Here is a 25,761-nt window from a genome sequence, read left to right as displayed (position 1 = left end):
AGACTAACCATATTTCCCAAACTGTGGGCTCAGTGCATTAGATGCCCTTCCTGCCAGTTTATCATTTCTAATAACATGTCACTTGCTGACTGTATCCCCCATTTGCTTACTCATTGCCTAGATTTATTTTTCTAATTTTGCACGTAAGAGGGGCTTAAGATTAACTGAAGATGAAATGTTGATAAATTCTTAATATATACTAAAGAAATAATAAAAACTTAGAGTTTGAATCGAGACCTCAAATTAAACCAGTAGGTGAAATACTTACAGAAATCTTAGTCTTTTCTGCGAAGGATAAAGCAAGTATGAGGCCAACAAAGATGAAGCTTAGCGTGATTATGTTTAGAATAATATACTAGCATCCTAAAATTGAAATGAGGAAAACACGTTTAGAGAAAATCAAACCTATGAAATACCAATTTGAATATATATTTTCGATATGGTAAAAATGGACAACAGTTGGGAAGATAGCCAAACAAATATCCATCCAATGTTAATTACATTCAGGATTTATCACCCCTAAGGCAACTTTGGAAGAATAGCACTTCCTTATCAAAATGAAGGAAGAATATTCTTATATGTATTCAGAGCATGTGATATTTATTAAAATTTTACATAAATACTTTTGGATCCGAGAAGCCTCACTACTCAGGGCTTGTATCCACCCATGTAATCAACAGATGTAACTTAATATGGCTTATCTTTGAATGAAGTCAATGAAATGGGTAACTAGATTTGAAAGGTGATCTATAGGGGGCAGCTAGGTGGCTCAGTGGATAGAGCACCAGCCCTGAATTTAGGAGGACCTGAGTTCAAATCTGGTCTCAGACACTTAACATTTCCTAGCTGTGTAACTGTGAGCAAGTCACTTTAACCCCAGCCTCAGGGAAAAAAAAAAGGTGATCTATGGGTGCAATCCAAACAGGGTCTTTGCTAGAAATTCAGGATGTTAATTTTGTTTTTTTCTTTTTTTTATTATTAATTTTATAGTTATATTTTTTGACAGTACATATGTATGAGTAATTTTTTTTATAACATTATCCATTGCATTCATTTTTCCAAATTTTCCCCTCCCTCCCTCTACTCCCTCCCCTAGATGACAGGCAATCCCATACATGTTACATGTGTTACAGTATAACCTAGATACAATATATGTGTATAAATCCAATTTTCTTGTTGCACGTTAAGAATTGGATTCCGAAGGTATAAATAAGCTGGGTAGAAAGACAGTAATGCTAACAGTTTACATTCAATTCCCGTGTTCCTTCTCTGGGTGTAGTTGTTTCTGTCCATCATTGATCAACTGGAAGTGAGTTAGATCTTCTTTATGTTCAAGATATCCACTTCCATCAGAATACATCTTCATACAGCGTTGTTGTTGAAGTGTATAATGATCTCCTGATTCTGCTCATTTCACTCAGCATCAGTTCATGTAAGTCTCTCCAAACCTCTCTGTATTCATCCTGCTGGTCATTTCTTACAGAGCAATAATATTCCATAACTTTCATATACCATAATTTACCCAACCATTGTCCAATTGATGCACATCCATTCATTTTCCAGTTTCTAGCCACTAAAAAAAGGGCTGCCACAAACATTTTGGCACATACAGGTCCCTTTCACTTCTTTAGTATTTCTTTGGTATATAAGCCCAGTAGTAGCACTGTTGGATCAAAGGGTATGGACAGTTTGATAACTTTTTGGGCATAGTTCCAAATTGCTCTCCAGAATGGCCGGATTCTTTCAAGACAACTCCACCAACAATGCATTAGTGTCCCAGTTTTCCCACATCCCCTCCAACATTCATCATTATTTGTTCCTGTCATCTTAGCCAGTCTGACAGGTGTGTAGTGGTATCTCAGAGTTGTCTTAATTTGCATTTCTGATCAGTAGTGATTTGGAACACTCTTTCATATGAGTGAATATAGTTTCACTTTCATCATCTGAGTATTGTCTGTTCATATCCTTTGACCATTTATCAATTGGAGAATGGTTTGACTTGATAAGTTAATTTTCACCAGTAATTATAGAGAGTTTAGCCTTAAGGATCCCAGACTTATTGATAAATGCATATTTACATCATAGTGGTTAGAACTATGCACAATATTGCCACAGGCTGCAAAATATAATACCTTCCTAGTATGTAGAAAGACAGAATCAGCTGACTAGAATTCTATAGCAGAAACTTGCTGTCCTTTATCATCTCCCAGATAACAAAGCTGTACACTGCAAATACAAATCCCCCAAATCTTTAAGATTTCACAAAGTCAACTGGGGTCTGTACCACTGCAGACCAAAATGTTATCCACAACAGCCTAGACACTGAATCAGAAAAAAACAAACAAACAAACAAACAAAAAAACATAAGAATCTAAGATTTGTCACCTTACTGAATAATTATAATCTCCAAACAACATGGAATGAAAATGTCACCCAAATATAGAGACGTAAGAGAAGAAAGTACAGCCTGGGAAGAAGTCACAGTGTATATCATAACTGCTAGCCTGTCTCTAACTGAAATTATCCCAAAGATGCCTTTGGAGATGCATCGGAAAATGAGCTTTTAATTTTCATTAATTTCATTAATTCAATTTTTATTCATTCATTAGTGAGCATTTCAGTGCTCATTAAATTATTTAAAAAAGTTTAAATCCATTTCATCTACCTGTACAGTAATCAATAGAACATTAAGTATAATAAACAATAGCAGGGTAGTGACTGGACCTGAATTGTTTCTTTCCAAAATCTACCAAAAACGAAATGACCAAATGAGACGATTGTATAGAGTGATCCAAAAGTCTTGGTAAAGGTTTAAGCTTTAAAGGAAGATTAAAATTGCACTAAGACTTTTGGGATACAATGTACAGTGCTGACTTCAGTGTTTTTAAAGACCTTTCCATATAGTGCCTCTCTTCAGCCTAAAAACACTCCAAAAGATAAATACTAAAGGTGTAATTTTCTCTATTTTAAATAGACCATCTCTAAGGGAGGTGAGTGAACTGCCCAGACTCACAGCTGATAAGTGTCAGAGACTGATTTGAATTCAGCTCTTTGGTGACACTTAGTCTAGTGCTCTCCCTGAAATACTACTTGTTAATAATTTAGGCTGATAAAACTAGGCAGAAAGTGCTGGGGCCCCATGCTGAAGCCCTATACCCTAAATTAACAAACATCCTGCTTACTCAACAAAGCATGGGAACATCCTACCTCAACGGTCATAAAGACCCAGATACTAACAATAAACCATTCTTTCTTAAACATCCTGCCATAGGATAATACAAGATCCGCCACAGATGTTTCCTAACTAGCAAAAATTCCCCTAGTCACGTAGTCACAGAACTGTTTTTTCAAACCTATACTCTGGAAACATATAAAAACCTTGTATTTCCCTCTAATAAACGAGCGTTTCTGCCTAACACAGAATCGTCTCTGCTTCTTTCTTTTCTTCACCCATTCCCAGGTTGTAGCCTTACCAAGCATTTTGCTTACAGGTTGGCACGGGGCTTCAGACCCCCCTAGTTCTAGACCCGCAGGTCGGGTCAATTGGCGCCCTCGAACAGGGACCTGAAGATTCGTGGCAGCCCGGCAGATCAGCGAGGAGAAGGAACGTACCCGTCTGGCCAGACCCCCTGCTTCAGCAACCAGAAGACTACGAACGGTGAGTATGCTATCTGTCGCAATCATGGGTTCCCCAACTCTCTAAAGAATAAGCTTTTATAAAAGATCTTAAAAGAAAGCTTTAGAGAAAGAGGCTTAAAAGTTAAGAGAGTTCTGTGTCTGTCTGTGTATGTTTGTCTGCTTTGAATTTTTTGTTCTGTGTTAAAAGTTAGCAAGCTCATAAGAGATAAGGATTCAGCCTCTGTGTTACAGGCTTAGAAAAATAACAGGCTGAATTGTGGAAATTGGAATTCATTCAGAATAGTAATTCTTTCAGAGTGGTCTTAAATCATGGAATATCTAGGCATTCCCTGTGAAGGCAGAGAAGTGCATTAAAATGGGCTTGGAAGTTTAGAGAAGCTCTGTTTGGATTCCGGGAGGGAAGAATGTTCAAGGTGAAACAAACTTCTCTCTGGCAGCAGGGGTCCTAGGAAAAGCCTCTAGTTTGCTTTGGTGATTTAAGAGCTTTGTTAAGTTTTAAAAACAATGATTAAGAAATTTGGGAATTGATTATTTTAATGTTACTTAATATAAATTGTTTGTGATTTTAAACTTTTTAACCTGTTGTGCTAATTTGTAAGTAAAAGAAAAAACTTGACTATTTTAAACTAGAAAGTTTTTTTCCCTTAAAGCAGTCTTTAGAGCCTGCTAGAGTAAAGGCCCTTATCTGATCAAAACTCTAGCAGCAAAAAAACAAACAAACAAAAAAAAAAAACATTTGATTATGGGAATTAAAATTTGGCTAATGTCCTTTTGCATATTAGATTGTTTATTCTGAGTATAAGATCTTGGAATTTGTTTGAATATTGATGCATTTATTGCTAAAAAAGAGAGATTTGCTAATTGCAGTTAGGCCAACCCTCAGAAAGGAAAAATTTGTTTGGGTTTGATTCGGGTTATAGGCTATACAGTGTGAATTTTACAGGTTTTGAAGGAAGAAGGATGAGCAAGGTATGTTGCAAGAAGGAAAGAGAAAAGTTTTTAATGGAAGGATGAAAGGAAAAAAGTGTTTTAAAATAGGGGAAGGGTGAGCACATGGAATACTTTCCTCCCCTCCCCCCCAGGTGTTTCCTGCCTTATTTTCGTCAAGTTGCTGCTGTAGCAACAAAAGAGTGCTTTAAAGTGCCTGTATCAAGTTTAGGTTAATTGATTGAATATTTGTTTCTTGATACAAAATGTGCAATATGGTCATAAATGTGATCCATATTAAAAGTTTAATGGCTACTTTAAGAACTTCTTGAATTCTTGTATGTAGTATTTGGACATTTTGTATAAGTTTAAAACATTTAAAGTTTAAAGATTATATTGGGTCATTATGAGATTATTTAAAGAGCCTCTAAAGTAATAGGTTTTTTCTGGGTTTCTTTTTTTTTTTAAAGTGTTTCTGTTAAGGACAATATGCAATTTGGGATATTTTACTATGTATTGAGTATTTTAAAAGCAAAATGCTCATTTATGAAACATCTATTTGAATATGATAATTGTTTAAGTTGTGAAATTATTGAGACAAATTCCTTACTGTTATCAATATAAGGTTATGACAAATGTTTAGAATTTATTAGAAATCTGATGAATGGAATTTATTATTGGGAATGAAAATTTTCTTGAACTTAAAGTTAATTAGTTAATGCTTTTTTGAGAGTTGTAAAGCTCCACCTTTTTATATGCAATCATTGTATCCTAAATGCTTGGGCAAATAAGCATTTAGTCTGGTCATCTGTCTGCTACTGTTAGAAAACACAAATGTTTTGTTTTAAAGTTTTTAATCATTTTTTTCACATAGGAAGCTGCTGGCCAATCTGTTTTGGCCTGTTTTTGCAGCAGTCCTCTGGACCAGTCTTTCTATCATAGACTGTTCTAACCTTTATTTGTTAGATTTATGTTTTGTTCTAGATTTTGGGTCAAATTTCAGATATTGACTTGCTTCTGGGACCTAGATCAGCTTTGATTGTCAGCACAGCAGACCCATCCCATGGAATGAGAGCCTCCAGCCAAAAAGAAAAAAAAAAAAAAAAAAAAACTGATAAAGGGTCAAGCCACTCTTACATGATGTTAATTGAGTGAACATTTGTTTCTAAAATACATAATGATTTTTGTGTTTAAAGAATATGATCAGAAATGTGATATATAGTCTGAATGGGCTATTTATAAAAAAAATGTTTAATTGATGTTTTTAAGAATTTTTCAGATTCCTTTATGTGAAAATAGAAGTTTTAATTAATTGTATTGATTCCAATTATTTACAGGGACTCCAAGTATAATAGTTTTTGCCTTTGTCCTTTTGAAAATGTTTTTGTTATGGCAATATGTAATTTGGGATTTTTCTGTGTATTGGGTATTTTAAAAACAAAATAATTGGTACAATGTTCAACTTATAAAACATCTACTTGGGTATATAAGAATTGTGTGAACATTCTGGGATAAATTTCTTATTGTTAAAAGTCTTACAAAATGTAGATGATCTTTTTTGTGACAGGAAGAAAAAGAGTGGCCTTGTCCAAGTCACTATCAGTTTGTTAAATTATTTAGGAGCACAGGGATTGAGAATTTCTTAAAACAAATTTCAATTTGTGAAACATGAGGTAAAATGTAAATACAGTAAACAATGTGGCTTTAGGAGTGTTATCACAATTAAAGCGAGGCCAGCCACAGCACTTTTGGTAGAAGAAAAGTCAGAAATTAACCTTTGGGAATAGTTTAATAGTGAGTGTCCTGCACCAGGTTCAATCAATTCTAAATCAAAGAGGCCAGGAGGTGGCTAATTGATTCAAGGATTTTAAAATATGAAACAATATTATTGGAAAGAGATGATTTGGCACTCTCACCAGACCATAACTTTAATCCAGCCATGTTCTTATCTGCTTCCCCTGGGGAACATGTGTACCTTGAACATGATTGTCCAAATGTGATTGATTACCAAACTAAGATTAGGGGAGATTTGTAGGAAGTCCCTTTGTTGAAAGGCACTGAATAGTTCATAGATGGTTCTTCACAAATAGTTAATGGGAAAAGGAAAAATGGTTATACTATTGTTAATGGGAAAATTTGACTCTGGTTCAAGCTGGATTCTTGCCAAAAGAGTGGTCAGCTCAAAATTTGTGAATTATATGCAATAAATCAAGCCCTAAAATTGCTTGAAGGACTGATTCAAAATATGCTTGGGGAATTGTTCATATATTTGGGAAATATGGGAACAAAGGGGAATGGTAAACAGTAAAGGAAAGGGATTGGCACACAGGGCATTGGTCACTGAAATTTTGACTAATCTTATGTTACCTAAGAACGCTGCAGTGATTCATGTGCAGGGGCACCAAAGAGGAAATTCATTTGAGATAAGGAGAAACTGCTTTGCAGATGAGGAGGCAAAGCGGCCTGGAAAAGAGGAATCTGTAAGTACAGAGGAGATGATGGTGCTAATTCTGGCATTTCTGCCTCTAGTGCCTCCACCTTCCCTTACCCCAGAAGAGAAGCAGGAAATCTAAAAGTCTTGGTGCTCAGAAGGATAAAAGAGGGGCACTGGCTCCTCCCTAATGGCAGAGAGATACTGACCACAGCAGGTATGAGACATGTACCCCAACATTTACATCAGGGCAGTCATTGGGGTGTCCGAGACCTGTATGATATGGTGCTGACTAGGTTTGTGGCACTGGCTTATACACAATGGCAGACAACTGGTCAGCGGGTATCCTGTTTTTCAGAGGATGAATAGGACGGCCCAATGACAAGCCTAAAAGGAAGAAGGCCTCCTGGTATCAGGCCTTTCCAAAGCATACAGGTGGACTTTACTGAGCTGCTGTCAGTGGGGTGTCTCAAATAGTTGTTGGTCATAGTGGACCATCTGACCTTATGGGTGGAGGCCATTCCCCTTGTCTGGGCAACAGCCTCAGTAATTGTAAAAGTACTTCTTGAGCATATCATTCCAGGGTATGAGATGGTGGAGCAGGCAGATTTAGGCCAAGGCACCTGTTTCACAGCTAAGATCCTCCAATCTATGGCCCAAGCTATAGCATCCTCCCTCATCATGTAAAATGGAAAGGGTGGATAAGGAAATTAAACAGCAACTGACTGAATTGGCATTAGAGACACAATTGCCCTGGACCAAGTGCCTTCCCCTTGCCTTATTAAGAATTAAAACAAAACCCCTGAAGAGATGTGGAATTGTCACCTTATGAATTGTTGTATGGTCACCCTTATCCAAAAGGGATTCAAAATTCTTCCTTGTATCCAATATTTGAAACCAAGGATTTGTTTTTAAGGAAATATGTTATATCTTTACTGTAACATCTGAAAACTTTATAACTAAACAGGCTTATTGCTCAGACTCCTCCCTTAGGATTTCAACAGTGCATGAGTTCTAGCTTGGAGATGGGGTCCTGGTTCAGACATGGAAGGAGGACAAGCTGACCCTGAGCTGGAAAGGACTGTTCCAGATCCTCTTGACATCAGATACAGCAGTGCTACACAGGAAAGAGAGTGGACTCAGCACATCAGAATTAAAGGACTGGTGGACTCCGAGAGTGTGGACTTCCCAACTGAATGCAGAGAACAAACTGAGACCAACATTGAAAAGCAACTGATGAACTGTGCATGTAAAATCTTAATGGCGGTATTGAAACCTCACTATTAGATAAAATGTCTATTACTGACACCTCCCCCTCCTACAAAACATCCTCCATCAATCATAAGAGTTCCTAAAACTTGTACCAATAATGTAATTTTTCCTCCTCTGATGAATTGTGTTAGAAAAAAAAGAACCTGGTATGATACCCTATTTGGTGGTGCTGGAACTGGTTTGGGTATAGTTAATTCAATAGATCTTGAGACCTTGGCCAGCAGACTGCGCAGTGCTGGACAAGATGTTTCTCAAGCTTTGACTGTAAATGCTCAAATAGTTGCCCACGACGATCCTACTCCACCAAAATACATTATAATATCAAAGCCAATTTCTACAGATTTTTGATGATAGTATTATTACTAGTTTGGGTTTTACTAAAAATATTAGTAAATTATTTAAGTGGACCAAATGCTCTTTACAAAATATGTATACCTTGATACAAAAAGAAAATGCTCAAAGATTGTTGCAATGTGGGATTATATGTTTAATTTACTAGAGGCATGGAAGAAACAATTACCTGAAAATGCTATGTGTATTTCTTTTTGGTGTATCTTAAGGCCAAATGATTAAGAAATTTAAAATTTCATATTAGGATTATAAGCTCACTCAAATCTAACAGGCCTCAGCTTCCAAATTATGGGAACTTGACCATTCCATGAACTCTGTATATTTTTGACACTAGATGATAGGAACTAGCCATTCCTAGAGATGTTTGTGCTCCAGAGAAGAGTGGCTCCCTCCCTGGGCATAGACAATTAAAGAATTGTCAAGATACAGACGATACGGAACGAGTCAACTAGTGAAGCCCTTCCGTACCCCGCACCTGCACAGATGTGTGTGCCAAACCCTTAAATAATTTTTGGTAAAAATCCTTCTTTGTCTATAGACATGATAAGAAAATTAACTAGAATGAAACGAGACAGTTCTTTTGATACAGCTATATCATTGGTTAATTTGGCTCTTAATGTGATAGAGGAAATGCAAATATATAAAATACAACAGGAGGTAGCTTTTTTAGCTGCGAGTCTACCACAATTTATGATAAAAAACAATGCTGCTTGGCGGCATCAAGAAAGTTTGGATCAGATAATGTTATATAGAATCTCATAGTAATCTGATGTAATGCAAATTGTTGTACATCAATAGGCATTGGCCTTTACCTTTGATATGAGAGAAGGCAAAATGATATTCATAAGAATTAGTCCCTCAAATTCTAACCTCTAATTGGCTGATAAGCCTTTATAAAAGGCCAGGGTTTCTCATACTCTTGCTAGGGGAGAGAAATATGGAGATGGAGATGCAAAACTCATAATGCACTGGCTGTTCCCTGAAAGGCAGAAAGGTACTGACCTCAGCAACACACGAGCACTGGAAGATCATCAGGACTGTATGCTTGATACCTGTCTCAAATCGGCCTGCAATACATATGGTCATTAGGAATTCTGCCTACCATAGAATAGGCAGGACCACCTATGACTCAATGGCCTAACAAAGACAGACAAACTCAACAAAAATTGGTGTTCCCCATAGCTGTTGGTCGCAGTGGACCATCTGATCCTAGGGATAGAAGCCTCTGCTAATTCTCCGCTCTGTTCAGTGCTCTCCTCCCTATGCATAGAATTGAGAAAAACCATAACAACAGGATTATAATAATTAAAATTTCAAATTGGCTAGACGTGATTCTTCTGAATCAAAATGCCTTCCCTCCTATATATTTTTTTTTAATTGAAGAAGGGAGACATGCTGGGGCCCCATGCTGAAGCCCTATACCCTAAATTAACAAACATCCTGCTTACTCAACAAAGCATAGGAACATCCTACCTCAACGGTCATAAAGACCCAGATACTAACAATAAACCATTCTTTCTTAAACATCCTGCCATAGGATAATACAAGATCCGCCACAGATGTTTCCTAACTAGCAAAAATTCCCCTAGTCATGTAGTCACAGAACTGTTTTTTCAAACCTATACTCTGGAAACATATAAAAACCTTGTATTTCCCTCTAATAAACGAGCGTTTCTGCCTAACACAGAATCGTCTCTGCTTCTTTCTTTTCTTCACCCATTCCCAGGTTGTAGCCTTACCAAGCATTTTGCTTACAGGTTGGCACGGGGCTTCAGACCCCCCTAGTTCTAGACCCGCAGGTCGGGTCAAGAAAGCTCTGTTTTGAGGTAAATAGAAAGAAGAAATTCAGTCCTTCAAAAGGCAAAAGTTCTACATTTAAAAATCTGCATTCTTTCAAATATGACCTTTCCAAGAGAAGTTAAGTAATGGGATTAAGTGCTGCAGGCCCTGCCCATTGTGGTCACCAATTTCTATCTCTCCCCTTCTAAATTGCCTTGTGTATATTTTCTAATAGGTTTTTGTATATATGTCATCCCTGCTCTTCCTCCAATGGAATTTAAGCTTTTTAAGATGAAGGATTCCTTAAATTACAGTATATGAATGCAATGCAATATGATTTGTTCTATAACAAATGAAGAGCAGGCTGATTTCAGAAAAAGCCTGGAAAAACTGAGATGAATTGATATTGAGTGAAGTAAGCCCAACCTATAGAACATTACAATAGCAGCAAGATCATGTGATGATCAACTACCAGAGATTTAGCTCTTTTCATCAATACAGTGATGACAGTTCCAAGAGACCAGGGAGAACTATGGAGACTAAATGTGGATCAAAGCATATTATTTTCACATTTTGATGAGCTTTTTTCTCATAGGTTTTCCCTTTTGTTCTGAGTTTTCTTTCCTATCATGACTAATATGGAAATATATTTAAAGTAATTGCACATATATAGCATATCAGATTGCATCTTATTTTTGTAGGAGGGGAGAAGAAGAGAGGGAGAAAAAAATTTGGAGCTCATAATCTTACAAAAATGAATGCTGAAAACTATTTTACATGTAATTGGAAAAATAAAATACTGCTGTGAAAAAAGATGAGGCATTCTCTCTCTCTTTTTTTTTGTCTATGTATCACTTCAAATCATTTGCACCTAATACTCTACCTTGCACACACTGGAGAACAAATAAACGTCTGTTCAGTAAAATCAAATTGGAATGTATATTATAAAACTCCATGTTCACACATGGATTAACTGGTAAACAATTTTATAGATATATTACAAAATCTTAGAGATGATTTTAAGGAAAAATCCTCGGTGGTGGGAGTCAAGTAATTTCATGACAGAGAATCAGAACATGTGCTCTGTATACACTAAAAGTGGACGATACAGGCTGGAGTATAGGAACAAACAAGGTTTGCAATAGAGGTCAAGGATGTCTACCTCACTTTCTGTTCATATGAAGCTCTTCATCTGCACTCCTTGTAAGAGAGTAATGATTATTAAATTGTCTCTTCACATAGCATTAGAAAGATCCCTTGGGAGCTGAGTTGGTGAATGATGACTTGAATTACTTTTATATTCCATTATTCTTAACAATAAGGGGGAGGGGAAAGAGCACAAGAACAAAGACATAGAAATATTCTTGTGAACTTGCTAATGGCTAGTATTTGTCTCATGGGCATTTATCTACATATCTACCATGTGGTACAGGAACACGTACCTAAATGCTAAATTCAATTATACCATTTTGTGTACTCAAGTGAGAAAAGTATCACTAGCATAATCCCCAAAGATAGGATGATAATATATAGCTCTGTCAGAATGAGATGTGTAAATTAGATCACTTAAACTTCATGTCCTTAAGCAATTTAGTGACAGTCTTCATACGAAATTCAGTAAAAACTAGCTTTAAACATTGGCAGCAAATTTTCCATCAATGAAGACTGAAGCTACAAACTGTAATATATGTTGAATGTTATTAGGTTCTTACTAAGTGCTAATGAGGTAATGAGATATTAAGTTGTTACTAAGTGCTAAGTCAGTACTTAATGATTCTCTAGTTCCGGCCTTTACTGGGAGTTTTACTTCTGTGAATTCCTGGGGAGGAGCTTACATGTTTAGGAGGAGCAAGTTCATTGGTTGAAGTAATTTTTCCCAGAAGCCCTTGTGTTATCCCACTCCCATTCTCTGGGAGGATAAAAGAGAGCAGCACTGGAGAGATAGAAAATAGTCTCTGCTCTAGATCAGAGTTGGAGTGTCTATCTGGAGGAGAGAGAGTCTTGTCTGGGCCAGACCTGAGGCTGCTCTCCAGAGGAAGAAGAAGTCACTACTTTGAACCAGAATTGGCAGCAACTGTCTGGAGACAAGGGCTCTCTAAAGGAAGAAGAATCTGTCTGAGAGATTTGAGTTGACACAGCAGATCTCCTCCTAGAGATCGATAGGCAGCTTCTGGAGACAACAGCACATTACAGGGTGTCATGGTGAAGAAAAAAAAAGGATCAACTCCTTTGGGAGTACTAAAACTATCAGCTCATGTTTTTTTTTTTTTTTTCTCTGTTATCCATATTATCAAGGAACTTTTGCCTCTACTAGTTATGAGAGGATTTTGGAGTGCCATGTTCTGTTTAGTTGTGTTTTTTTTTTCTTTTACTTTGCACAGGATTGTTGTTTTCTAACTTTGGTGACCCCAGTGAGGGAAAAAAAATGCACAGATGTTAATTAGAAAACGATAGCTAAATAGGTAGAAGAGACATCCTACTCAATGTGTCCATATATTTCTATTTCAAAAAGATTCCAACTAATAGTTACTTTGTGAGAATATGCAGAATGCAAATAGAAGGTTTTCTTTTTAGATTACTGATATATCTGAAGGAAATCTAAAGTGGGAGACAGACTTATATGGTAATAATCTGGGCTGATAAAACTTAACCCCAGAGTAAAAAGTAACAAAGTCACCTAATCCTCTATGTTGCACACACTGCAGAACAAATAAATGTCTGTTCAATATAATCAAATTGGCATGTATGTTACAAAAGTCCACGTTCACACATGGATTGACAAATTGGGACAAGGTCTTCTTCTTTTTTTTTTTTTTGCTGGGGGATGACGAATACTTCCTACTGTGGTAGAAGAGATCAAAGGGGTTGAGTTATGTAATGGACTTTTCCAAGGTATAAAAAGTAACAAAGTCACCTAATCCTCTATGTTGCACACACTGCAGAACAAATAAATGTCTGTTCAATATAATCAAATTGGCATGTATGTTACAAAAGTCCACGTTCACACATGGATTGACAAATTGGGACAAGGTCTTCTTTTTTTTTTTTTTTTTGCTGGGGGATGACGAATATTTCCTACTGTGGTAGAAGAGATCAAAGGGGTTGAGTTATGTAATGGACTTTTCCAAGGTAGAGAGAGTCCCAGGACATATACACTTCCCTAAGGGAAGCAAAGACCCACTTGGGAAAACATTATTAGTAACTTCTAAGGTACTAGGGACATAGTCTCAGCCATACTATGTATGGTTAAATATCTTTTTTAATGTAGGATTAAAATTTTCAATTGTCACATATACAAACATTTTTAGCATTCATTTTTTTTAATCTGAGCTTTGGATTCTCTCCTTTCTCTCTGCCTAAAGCCTCCCCTGCATTGAGAATGGAAGCATTTTAATATAAGGTATACCTATATAATTATGTAAAACATTTCCATAATAGTCATGTTGTAACAGAAAACACAGCTCCCCTTGCCCAGAAAAAGCTCAAGAAAAATGAAAAAACTTTTAAAAATAGTATACTTCAGTCTGCATTCAGACTCAGTTCTTTCTTTGAATAGACAGCATGTTTCATCATTGTCTTGGATCTCGATATTGCTAAGAAGAGTTATTTTACTATTTATTGTAAGAGTCCCCTAATCATCAACTCTCTCTCCTTTCTGTCCCAAACTCTAAACTATCTTCCACACAGCTCCCAAAGTGATACCCTTGAATAAGAGGTTAGATTGTCAGCCTCATGCTCAGGAAGCTTCAAGTGTTTCCCTTTTGCCTCTGGGACACACTATATAGGGTGCTGTGTCATTTGAACTTTAGCACAATGTATCTCTGACCTACTTTTCCATATTGATTTCATCTTGTTGCACTGTCTCCACGTCTTGTAACTGTTCCATTTACACTCTATCTCCTGCCTCTTCACAAGTTAATTGCTATCCCAGGAGTGCTTTGCATTCTCACCTCTTTTCTTGGAATCAGTGATTTCCTCCAAGGCTCATTACAAGTATCTGCTTCTTGAAGTGGTCCTTCCTGATCTCTCTTGTTCTCCTAGAGGTGGCTAGATAGCATACTGAAGTGACCTGGAGGCAAGAAGAGTGAAGATCAGAATAATTACTGGCTATGTGATCTTGGACAACTCATTCCACCTCAGTTTACCTCAGTGTTCAACTGTAAAATGGGAATAAATAATATTACCTATCTCAAAAAATTGTTGGGAAGAGCAAATGAGATAAAATTTTTAAGAAGCACTTTTCACAGTACATGGCACATAATAGGCACCATACCATTCTTCTCTTTTCTTGCCCTCCAATATGGTAAGGCAAAAAATTGGCAGTTCCTTTGAGGTGAAAGATGGAACCGCCACATATTCCCAAGGCATATGGTATAATATCACCAGAGACTCAAAATACCCAAGGATGATAACTGACAGGATCATGCTAGACAGGAAGCCCCCCATGGATTTTAGCCCCTTGTACAAAAGCTTAGCTCATTTTTCCTTCTTTAGGACTTTGAATTGTTCAGAACATTTTGAAAACAAATCTCCTTTGTCAACTTAAGTGGACATGAAAATTCCTCCCCAAAACATAATAGAGCAATAATATCCAGCCACTGTCAGATTGATTTTGATAGACAGCATGGGCTAACATTTTGGGCCTTCTTCAAAACCCACCCTCATTTAATAGTAGGACATGTTCCAGAAGTAATTGTGTTGCCATTTCCATTTGGATGTTGTGCTTTGATCTTACAATTGCATCTCTTAAACAACTGAACCTTGACATTAATGATTGCATCCATTGTGCATTCATGTTAATGTCCACATTAATGAATCTAATTCCCAAATGGGAACCTAAGGGAGGTGCCTGTGATCTCCTTACAGACCTTAGGTGACTACCATATATTCCTCATCTTCCTTCTCTGTCCTCTGTTACTCCCAATAGAGGTAATACTAAGGCACTCACTATGAGAAATTACCTACTTGAGGGTATAATTTCTCTTTTTTTCCCCAGTTAATCTTGTTGAAATCCATTATCAACATAAAAGAAAAGAAAAGAAGTTTTGGCTTATGAGTGAACTTGGAATTCTGAAATCTTGATGCCAAATTAATTGTAACATCTTGGGAAAAATTGACATGGTTTCCTTTCCCCCCCTCACCTTGCCCTAAGGATGTAATTTAGGATTCATGATGAAGACATTTTTTCTAATAGCTTTAATTCTGCACCCAGCCTGATCACTAACACAATACTAGAGAAACAAGAGGAACTAAGAAGCCTTAATTACTTTTGAAATTGTGCAATCAGTGCATCAGTGCATCAGTGAAATACAAATATTAGACATGTGCATATTGGGAAGGAAAAGCTCATTGCTGTTACAATGAAATGATAATATTCTCCCCAATAGGAATACTGAGTTTACTTCACATATTCATATTTCAAACATGTATTCAGAGATGATGGGCCACCAGAATCTCTCTTCTATGACAGATGATCACATCAGAGCTTTGAAGGGCAAAGCTCCTTAAACTGTGGGTTGTAAATCCTAATGGGGTAAGGTAATTAAATATAAACTCATGAAAATTTAACATTTCACTAATATTTAATTCTGTAGGTAAAAATAAATTCATCTCATTTGTATGTATAATTAGTTTTACATAAATGACAAACTATAAATATAGAAAACATATACATTTATATGATTATTATAAATAGATATTTATTTATATGATATGTATGTTATATAAATATATAAATATGTTTTTAAATAACTTTCTTAATGATTTACTATCAGCAAATATTTCATTTGGATCTCTATTTTAGATGATTGCATACAATGGGTCATGTAAAAATCCCTCAGAAAAAGGGCTGTGAGTGGGAAAAGTTTAAGAAGCTCTGATTTAGTCTACCATTCTATTTTATATATGGAAGTTGCAATCTTGAGATTGCAGAGAAGTTTGCTGCGGGTCTGGGAAGGGCTTACATGTGGTTAGAGGTATGATTGCCATTTGAGCAAAAGATCTTTAAATTCCCTTTCCAGTCTCCAGGTCCATTTCCATTAAATATGAAAGTTACATCATTAAAAATATTAATATTTTTTGTTTGCATATTCAGTTCCGAGTTGTCTTTCCCTCTCTCTCCCAACCCCACATTAGAAAAGGTCAACATTTATTATAGATATATATGTGAACAATAGATACTTCCATATATCATTTTTTCCCTCTGCAGGTAGTTAGCATTTTCCTTCAGAAGTCCTTCAGAGTTAATTTGAAATTTCCTGTAACTCAGAAGAGCTTAGTCATTCATGTTTACTCTTCCACTAATTTTGCTGTACCCCAATATTCTTTTGGTTTTGCTCTTCCCTCAGCATTAGTTCCTGTATGTTTTCCATATTTTAAAAAAAATTAACTTATTCATTATTTTTTAAAACAAAACGGTGATCCTTTGGATTCATATTCTACAAATTAATCACCCCTAGCCCAGTGGAGGGGCATCCCCTGAATTTCCAGTTCTTTGCCGCCACAAAATGAGCTTATGTAACTATTTTTGTGTAGGTCATACTTTTTCTTTCTTTAAAAAAAAATAAAAAAATCACTCTGGGGTTTGGACACTCCCATCAAGGGCAACCTGAAAGCTTCCGAAGTTCCCCTCCCCCTGTTTTTGTTGCCAAGGCCTGCTCGGGGCTTGCAGGGGACGTGGTCAACGATTGGCTGTCTTCCTCAAGGAAGGCGGGGTTTCTGTTGTAGGAATCTGGATTGTTCTGCCCCTTCTCTGAAATGAAGAAGACTTTACCTGAGGGCTGTCTAAATTGTCCTGGAGGGGTAATGTAGTTTCACTTTTTTCGTTTTTCCGCTTTTCCCCTTCCCAATTCATATTGTGAGAGAATTTTTAAATTGCTTGGAGAGAAGTTTGCTGCCGGTCAGGGAAGGAGGTCTCCTGGGGTTTTCCCTCCATTTTTACATCAGGTGCTGGCTATGTGGAATGAACCATTAAATGCTGAGGGCTTTCTAAATTGTACTGGAGAGGTAATGTTGTTTCAGTCTTTACTTTTTTTGGGTTTTCCCCTCCCCAATTCATTTTGAGAGAAATTTTTTAAATTGCTTGGAGAGAAGTTTGCTGCACGTCCTGGAGCATGTCTCCTGCCGTTTTCCTGCCATTTTTACCTCAGGTGCTGCATATGTGGAATGAAAGATTAAATGCTGAGGGCTTTCTAAATTGTACTGGAGAGGTAATGTTGTTTCACTCTTTACTTTTTTGGGGTTTTGCCCTCCCCAATTCATTTTGAGAGAGAATTTTTAAATTGCTTGGAGAGAAGTTTGCTGCCAGTCTGGGAAGGGTGTCTCCTGCCTTTTTCCCCGCCATTTTTACCTCAGGTGCTGGCTATGTGGAATGAACCATTAAATACTGAGGGCTTTCTAAATTGTACTGGAGAGGTAATGTTGTTTCACTCTTTACTTTTTTGGGGTTTTCCCCTCCCCAATTCATTTTGAGAGAGAATTTTTAAATTGCTTGGAGAGAAGTTTGCTGCTGGTCTGGGAAGCATGTCTCCTGCTGTTTTCCCTCTATTTTTACCTCAGGTGCTGGCCATATGGAATGAACCATTAAATGCTGAGGCCTTTCTAAATTGTGCTGGAGAGGTAATGTTGTTTCACTCTTTACTTTTTTTGGGTTTTCCCCTCCCCAATTCATTTTGAGAGAGAATTTTTAAATTGCTTGGAGAGAAGTTTGCTGCCGGTGTGGGAAGGTTGTCTCCTGCCTTTTTCCCGCCATTTTTACCTCAGGTGCAGGCTATGTGGAATGAACCATTAAACACTGAGGGCTTTCTAAATTGTACTGGAGAGGTAATGTTGTTTCACTCTACTTTTTTTGGGTTTTCCCCTCCCCAATTCATTTGGTGAGGGAATTATTAAATTGCTTGGAGAGAAGTTTGCCGCCCCTCTGGGAAGGGTGTCTCCTGCCGTTTTCCTACCATTTTTACCTCAGGTGCTGGCTATGTGGAATGAACCATTAAATGCTGAGGGCTTTCTAAATTGTACTGGAGAGGTAATGTTGTTTCACTCTTTACATTTTTTGGGTTTTCCCCGTCCCAATTCATTTGGTGAGGGAATTTTTAAATTGCTTGGAGAGAAGTTTGCTGCCTGTCTGGGAAGGGTGTCTCCTGCCGTTTTCCTGCCATTTTTACCTCAGGTGCTGGCTATGTCCAATGAAGCATTAAAAGCTGAGGGCTTTCTAAATTGTCTTGAGGGGTGGGGGATGTTGTTTTACTCTTTACTTTTTTCGGGTTTTCCCCTCCCCAATTCATTTTGAGAAATAATTTTTAAATTGCTTGGAGAGAAGTTTGCTGCCTGTCTGGGAAGGGTGTCTCCTGCTGTTTTCCCTCTATTTTTACCTCAGGTGCTGGCTATGTGGAATGAAAGATTAAATGCTGAGGGCTTTCTAAATTGTACTGGAGAGGTAATGTTGTTTCACTCTTTACGTTTTTTGGGTTTTCCCCTCCCCAATTCATTTGGTGAGGGAATTTTTAAATTGCGTGGAGAGAAGTTTGCTGCCTGTCTGGGAAGGGTGTCTCCTGCCGTTTTCCTGCCATTTTTACCTCAGGTGCTGGCTATGTCCAATGAAGCATTAAAAGCTGAGGGCTTTCTAAATTGTCTTGGGGGGTGGGGGATGTTGTTTTACTCTTTACTTTTTTCGGGTTTTCCCCTCTCCAATTCATTTTGAGAGAAAATTTTTAAATTGCTTGGAGAGAAGTTACTGCAGGTCAGGGAGCATGTCTCCTGCCGTTTTCCTGCCATTTTTACCTCAGGTGCTGGCTATGTGGAATGAACCATTAAATGCTGAGGGCTTTCTAAATTGTACTGGAGAGGTAATGTGGTTTCACTCTTTACTTTTTTTGGGATTTCCCCTCCCCAAATCATTTTGAGAGAGAATTTTTAAATTGCTTGGAGAGAAGTTTGCTGCTTGTCTGGGAAGGGTGTCTTCTGCCGTTTTCCTGCCATTTTTACCTCAGGTGCTGGCTATGTCCAATGAACCATTAAAAGCTGAGGGCTTTCTAAATTTTACTGGAGAGGTAATGTTGTTTCTCTCTTTACTTTTTTCGGGTTTTCCCCTCTCCAATTCATTTAGAGAGAGAATTTTTAAATTACTTGGAGAGAAGTTTGCCGCCCCTCTGGGAAGGTTGTCTTCTGCCTTTTTCCGCCATTTTTACCTCAGGTGCTGGCTATGTGGAATGAACCATTAAATGCTGAGGGCTTTCAAAATTGTACTGGAGAGGTAATGTTGTTTCACTCTTTACTTTTTTCGGGTTTTCCCCTGCCCAATTCATTTGGTGAGGGAATTTTTAAATTGCTTGGAGAGAAGTTTGCTGCCTGTCTGGGGAGGGTGGCTCCTGCCGTTCTCCTGCCATTTTTACCTCAGGTGCTGGCTATGTCCAATGAAGCATTAAAAGCTGAGGGCTTTCTAAATTGTCTTGGGGGGTGGGGGATGTTGTTTTACTCTTTACTTTTTTCGGGTTTTCCCCTCCCCAATTCATTTTGAGAGAAAATTTTCAAATTGCTTGGAGAGAAGTTTGCTGCACGTCCTGGAGCATGTCTCCTGCCGGTTTCCCGCCATTTTTACCTCAGGTGCTGGCTATGTGGAATGAAAGATTAAATGCTGAGGGCTTTCTAAATTGTACTGGAGAGGTAATGTTGTTTCACTCTTTACTTTTTTCGGGTTTTCCCCTCTCCAATTCATTTAGAGAGAGAATTTTTAAATTGCTTGGAGAGAAGTTACTGCAGGTCAGAGAGCATGTCTCTTGCCGTTTTCCTGCCATTTTTACCTCAGGTGCTGGCTATGTGGAATGAACCATTAAATGCTGAGGGCTTTCTAAATTGTACTGGAGAGGTAATGTGGTTTCACTCTTTACTTTTTTTGGGATTTCCCCTCCCCAATTCATTTTGAGAGAGAATTTTTAAATTGCTTGGAGAGAAGTTTGCTGCTTGTCTGGGAAGGGTGTCTTCTGCCGTTTTCCTGCCATTTTTACCTCAGGTGCTGGCTATGTCCAATGAACCATTAAAAGCTGAGGGCTTTCTAAATTTTACTGGAGAGGTAATGTTGTTTCACTCTTTACTTTTTTCGGGTTTTCCCCTCTCCAATTCATTTAGAGAGAGAATTTTTAAATTGCTTGGAGAGAAGTTTGCTGCCCCTCTGGGAAGGTTGTCTCCTGCCTTTTTCCGCCATTTTTACCTCAGGTGCCGGATATGTGGAATGAACCATTAAAGGCTGAGGGCTTTCTAAATTGTACTGGAGAGGTAATGTTGTTTCACTCTTTACTTTTTTTGCGTTTTCCCCTCCCCAATTCATTTTGAGAAATAATTTTTAAATTGCTTGGAGAGAAGTTTGCTGCCTGTCTGGGAAGGGCGTCTCCTGCTGTTTTCCCTCTATTTTTACCTCAGGTGCTGGCTATGTCGAATGAACCATTAAATGCTGAGGGCTTTCTAAATTGTACTGGAGAGGTAATGTGGTTTCACTCTTTACTTTTTTTGGGATTTCCCCTCCCCAATTCATTTTGAGAGAGAATTTTTAAATTGCTTGGAGAGAAGTTTGCTGCTTGTCTGGGAAGGGTGTCTTCTGCCGTTTTCCTGCCATTTTTACCTCAGGTGCTGGCTATGTCCAATGAACCATTAAAAGCTGAGGGCTTTCTAAAATTTAATGGAGAGGTAATGTTGTTTCACTCTTTACTTTTTTCGGGTTTTCCCCTCTCCAATTCATTTAGAGAGAGAATTTTTAAATTGCTTGGAGAGAAGTTTGCTGCCCCTCTGGGAAGGTTGTCTCCTGCCTTTTTCCGCCATTTTTACCTCAGGTGCCTGGTATGTGGAATGAACCATTAAAGGCTGAGGGCTTTCTAAATTGTACTGGAGAGGTAATGTTGTTTCACTCTTTACTTTTTTTGCGTTTTCCCGTCCCCAATTCATTTAGAGAAATAATTTTTAAATTGCTTGGAGAGAAGTTTGCTGCCTGTCTGGGAAGGGCGTCTCCTGCTGTTTTCCCTCTATTTTTACCTCAGGTGCTGGCTATGTCGAATGAACCATTAAATGCTGAGGGCTTTCTAAATTGTACTGGAGAGGTAATGTTGTTTCACTCTTTACTTTTTTCGGGTTTTTCCCTCTCCAATTCATTTAGAGAAAGAATTTTTAAATTGCTTGGAGAGAATTTACTGCAGGTCAGGGAGCATGTCTCCTGCCGTTTTCCCGCCATTTTTACCTCAGGTGCTGGCTATGTGGAATGAAAGATTAAATGCTGAGGGCTTTCTACATTGTACTGGAGAGGTAATGATGTTTCACTCTTTACTTTTTTTCGGGTTTTCCCCTCCCCAATTCATTTGGTGAGGGAATTTTTAAATTGCTTGGAGAGAAGTTTGCTGCCTGTCTGGGAATGGTGGCTCCTGCCGTTTTCCTGCCATTTTTACCTCAGGTGCTGGCTATGTCCAATGAAGCATTAAAAGCTGAGGGCTTTCTATATTGTCTTGGGGGTTGGGGGATGTTGTTTCACTCTTTACTTTTTTCGGGTTTTCCCCTCCCCAATTCATTTTGAGAGAAAATTTTTAAATTGCTTGGAGAGAAGTTTGCTGCACGTCCTGGAGCATGTCTCCTGCCGTTTTCCTGCCATTTTTACCTCAGGTGCTGGCCATGTGGAATGAAAGATTAAATGGTGAGGGCTTTCTAAATTGTACTGGAGAGGTAATGTTGTTTCACTCTTTACTTTTTTTGCGTTTTCCCCTCCCCAATTCATTTTGAGAGAGAATTTTTAAATTGCTTGGAGAGAAGTTTGCTGCTGGTCTGGGAAGCGTGTCTCCTGCTGTTTTCCCTCTATTTTTACCTCAGGTGCTGGCTATGTGGAATGAACCATTAAATGCTGAGGACTTTTTAATTGTGCTGGAGAGGTAATGTTGTTTCACTCTTTACATTTTTTGCATTTTCCCCTCCCCAATTCATTTGGTGAGGGAATTTTTAAATTGCTTGGAGAGAAGTTTGCTGCCTGTCTGGGAAGGGTGTCTCCTGCGGTTTTCCCTCTATTTTTACCTCAGGTGCTGGCTATGTGGAATGAAAGATTAAATGCTGAGGGCTTTCTAAATTGTACTGGAGAGGTAATGTTGTTTCACTCTTTACATTTTTTGGGTTTTCCCCTCCCCAATTCATTTGGTGAGGGAATTTTTAAATTGCTTGGAGAGAAGTTTGCTGCCTGTCTGGGAAGGGTGTCTCCTGCCGTTTTCCTGCCATTTTTACCTCAGGTGCTGGCTATGTCCAATGAAGCATTAAAAGCTGAGGGCTTTCTAAATTGTCTTGGGGGGTGGGGGATGTTGTTTTACTCTTTACTTTTTTCGGGTTTTCCCCTCCCTAATTCATTTTGAGAGAAAAATTTCAAATTGCTTGGAGAGAAGTTTGCTGCACTTCCTGGAGCATGTCACCTGCCGTTTTCCCGCCATTTTTACCTCAGGTGCTGGCTATGTGGAATGAAATATTAAATGCTGAGGGCTTTCTAAATTGTACTGGAGAGGTAATGTTGTTTCACTCTTTACTTTTTTCGGGTTTTCCCCTCTCCAATTCATTTAGAGAGAGAATTTTTAAATTGCTTGGAGAGAAGTTACTGCAGGTCAGGGAGCATGTCTCCTGCCGTTTTCCTGCCATTTTTACCTCAGGTGCTGGCTATGTGGAATGAACCATTAAATGCTGAGGGCTTTCTAAATTGTACTGGAGAGGTAATGTGGTTTCACTCTTTACTTTTTTTGGGATTTCCCCTCCCCAATTCATTTTGAGAGAGAATTTTTAAATTGCTTGGAGAGAAGTTTGCTGCTGGTCTGGGAAGCATGTCTCCTGCTGTTTTCCCTCTATTTTTGCCTCAGGTGCTGGTTATGTGGAATGAACCATTAAATGCTGAGGACTTTCTAAATTGTGCTGGAGAGGTAATGTTGTTTCACTCTTTACATTTTTTGGGTTTTCCCCTCCCCAATTCATTTGGTGAGGGAATTTTTAAATTGCTTGGAGAGAAGTTTGCTGCCTGTCTGGGAAGGGTGTCTCCTGCGGTTTTCCTGCCATTTTTACCTCAGGTGCTGCCTATGTGGAATGAACCATTAAAAGCTGAGGGCTTTCTAAATTGTCTTGGGGGGTGTGGGATGTTGTTTTCCTCTTTACTTTTTTCGGGTTTTCCCCTCCCCAATTCATTTTGAGAGAAAATTTTTAAATTGCTTGGAGAGAAGTTTGCTGCCTGTCTGGGAAGGGCGTCTCCTGCTGTTTTCCTGCCATTTTTACCTCAGGTGCTGGCTATGTGGAATGAAAGATTAAATGCTGAGGGCTTTCTAAATTGTACTGGAGAGGTAATGTTGTTTCAGTCTTTACTTTTTTTGCGTTTTCCCCTCCCCAATTCATTTTGAGAAATAATTTTTAAATTGCTTGGAGAGAAGTTTGCTGCCAGTCTGGGAAGGGTGTCTCCTGCTGTTTTCCCTCTATTTTTACCTCAGGTGCTGGCTATGTGGAATGAACCATTAAATGCTGAGGACTTTCTAAATTGTGCTGGAGAGGTAATGTTGTTTCACTCTTTACTTTTTTGGGGTTTTCCCCTCCCCAATTCATTTTGAGAGAAAATTTTTAAATTGCTTGGAGAGAAGTTTGCTGCTGGTCTGGGAAGCGTGTCTCCTGCTGTTTTCCCTCTATTTTTACCTCAGGTGCTGGCTATGTGGAATGAACCATTAAATGCTGAGGACTTTCTAAATTGTGCTGGAGAGGTAATGTTGTTTCACTCTTTACATTTTTTGGGTTTTCCCCTCCCCAATTCATTTGGTGAGGGAATTTTTAAATTGCTTGGAGAGAAGTTTGCTGCCTGTCTGGGAAGGGCGTCTCCTGCTGTATTCCTGCCATTTTTACCTCAGGTGCTGGCTATGTCCAATGAAGCATTAAAAGATGAGGGCTTTCTAAATTGTCTTGGGGGGTGGGGGATGTTGTTTTACTCTTTACTTTTTTCGGGTTTTCCCCTCCCCAATTCATTTTGAGAAATAATTTTTAAATTGCTTGGAGAGAAGTTTGCTGCCTGTCTGGGAAGGGCGTCTCCTGCTGTATTCCTGCCATTTTTACCTCAGGTGCTGGCTATGTGGAATGAAAGATTAAATGCTGAGGGCTTTCTAAATTGTACTGGAGAGGTAATGTTGTTTCACTCTTTACTATTTTTGGGTTTTCCCCTCCCCAATTCATTTTGAGAGAAAATTTTTAAATTGCTTGGAGAGAAGTTTGCTGCACGTCCTGGAGCATGTCTCCTGCCGTTTTCCTGCCATTTTTACCTCAGGTGCTGGCTATGTGGAATGAAAGATTAAATGCTGAGGGCTTTCTAAATTGTACTGGAGAGGTAATGTTGTTTCACTCTTTACTATTTTTGGGTTTTCCCCTCCCCAATTCATTTTGAGAGAAAATTTTTAAATTGCTTGGAGAGAAGTTTGCTGCACGTCCTGGAGCATGTCTCCTGCCGTTTTCCTGCCATTTTTACCTCAGGTGCTGGCTATGTGGAATGAAAGATTAAATGCTGAGGGCTTTCTAAATTGTACTGGAGAGGTAATGTTGTTTCACTCTTTACTTTTTTTGTGTTTTCCCCTCCCCAATTCATTTTGAGAAATAATTTTTAAATTGCTTGGAGAGAAGTTTGCTGCCTGTCTGGGAAGGGCGTCTCCTGCTGTTTTCCCTCTATTTTTACCTCAGGTGCTGGCTATGTCGAATGAACCATTAAATGCTGAGGGCTTTCTAAATTGTACTGGAGAGGTAATGTTGTTTCACTCTTTACTTTTTTCGGGTTTTCCCCTCTCCAATTCATTTAGAGAAAGAATTTTTAAATTGCTTGGAGAGAAGTTACTGCAGGTCAGGGAGCATGTCTCCTGCCGTTTTCCCGCCATTTTTACTTCAGGTGCTGGCTATGTGGAATGAAAGATTAAATGCTGAGGACTTTCTAAATTGTACTGGAGAGGTAATGTTGTTTCACTCTTTACTTTTTTCGGGTTTTCCCCTCCCCAATTCATTTGGTGAGGGAATTTTTAAATTGCTTGGAGAGAAGTTTGCTGCCTGTCTGGGAATGGTGGCTCCTGCCGTTTTCCTGCCATTTTTACCTCAGGTGCTGGCTATGTCCAATGAAGCATTAAAAGCTGAGGGCTTTCTATATTGTCTTGGGGGTTGGGGGATGTTGTTTCACTCTACTTTTTTTGGGTTTTCCCCTCCCCAATTCATTTGGTGAGGGAATTATTAAATTGCTTGGAGAGAAGTTTGCCGCCCCTCTGGGAAGGGTGTCTCCTGCCGTTTTCCTACCATTTTTACCTCAGGTGCTGGCTATGTGGAATGAACCATTAAATGCTGAGGGCTTTCTAAATTGT

This window comes from Sminthopsis crassicaudata, chromosome 3 (genome assembly GCF_048593235.1).
Source record: "Sminthopsis crassicaudata isolate SCR6 chromosome 3, ASM4859323v1, whole genome shotgun sequence".
NCBI lineage: Eukaryota > Metazoa > Chordata > Mammalia > Dasyuromorphia > Dasyuridae > Sminthopsis > Sminthopsis crassicaudata.
Note: the sequence above shows the minus strand (reverse complement) of the source record.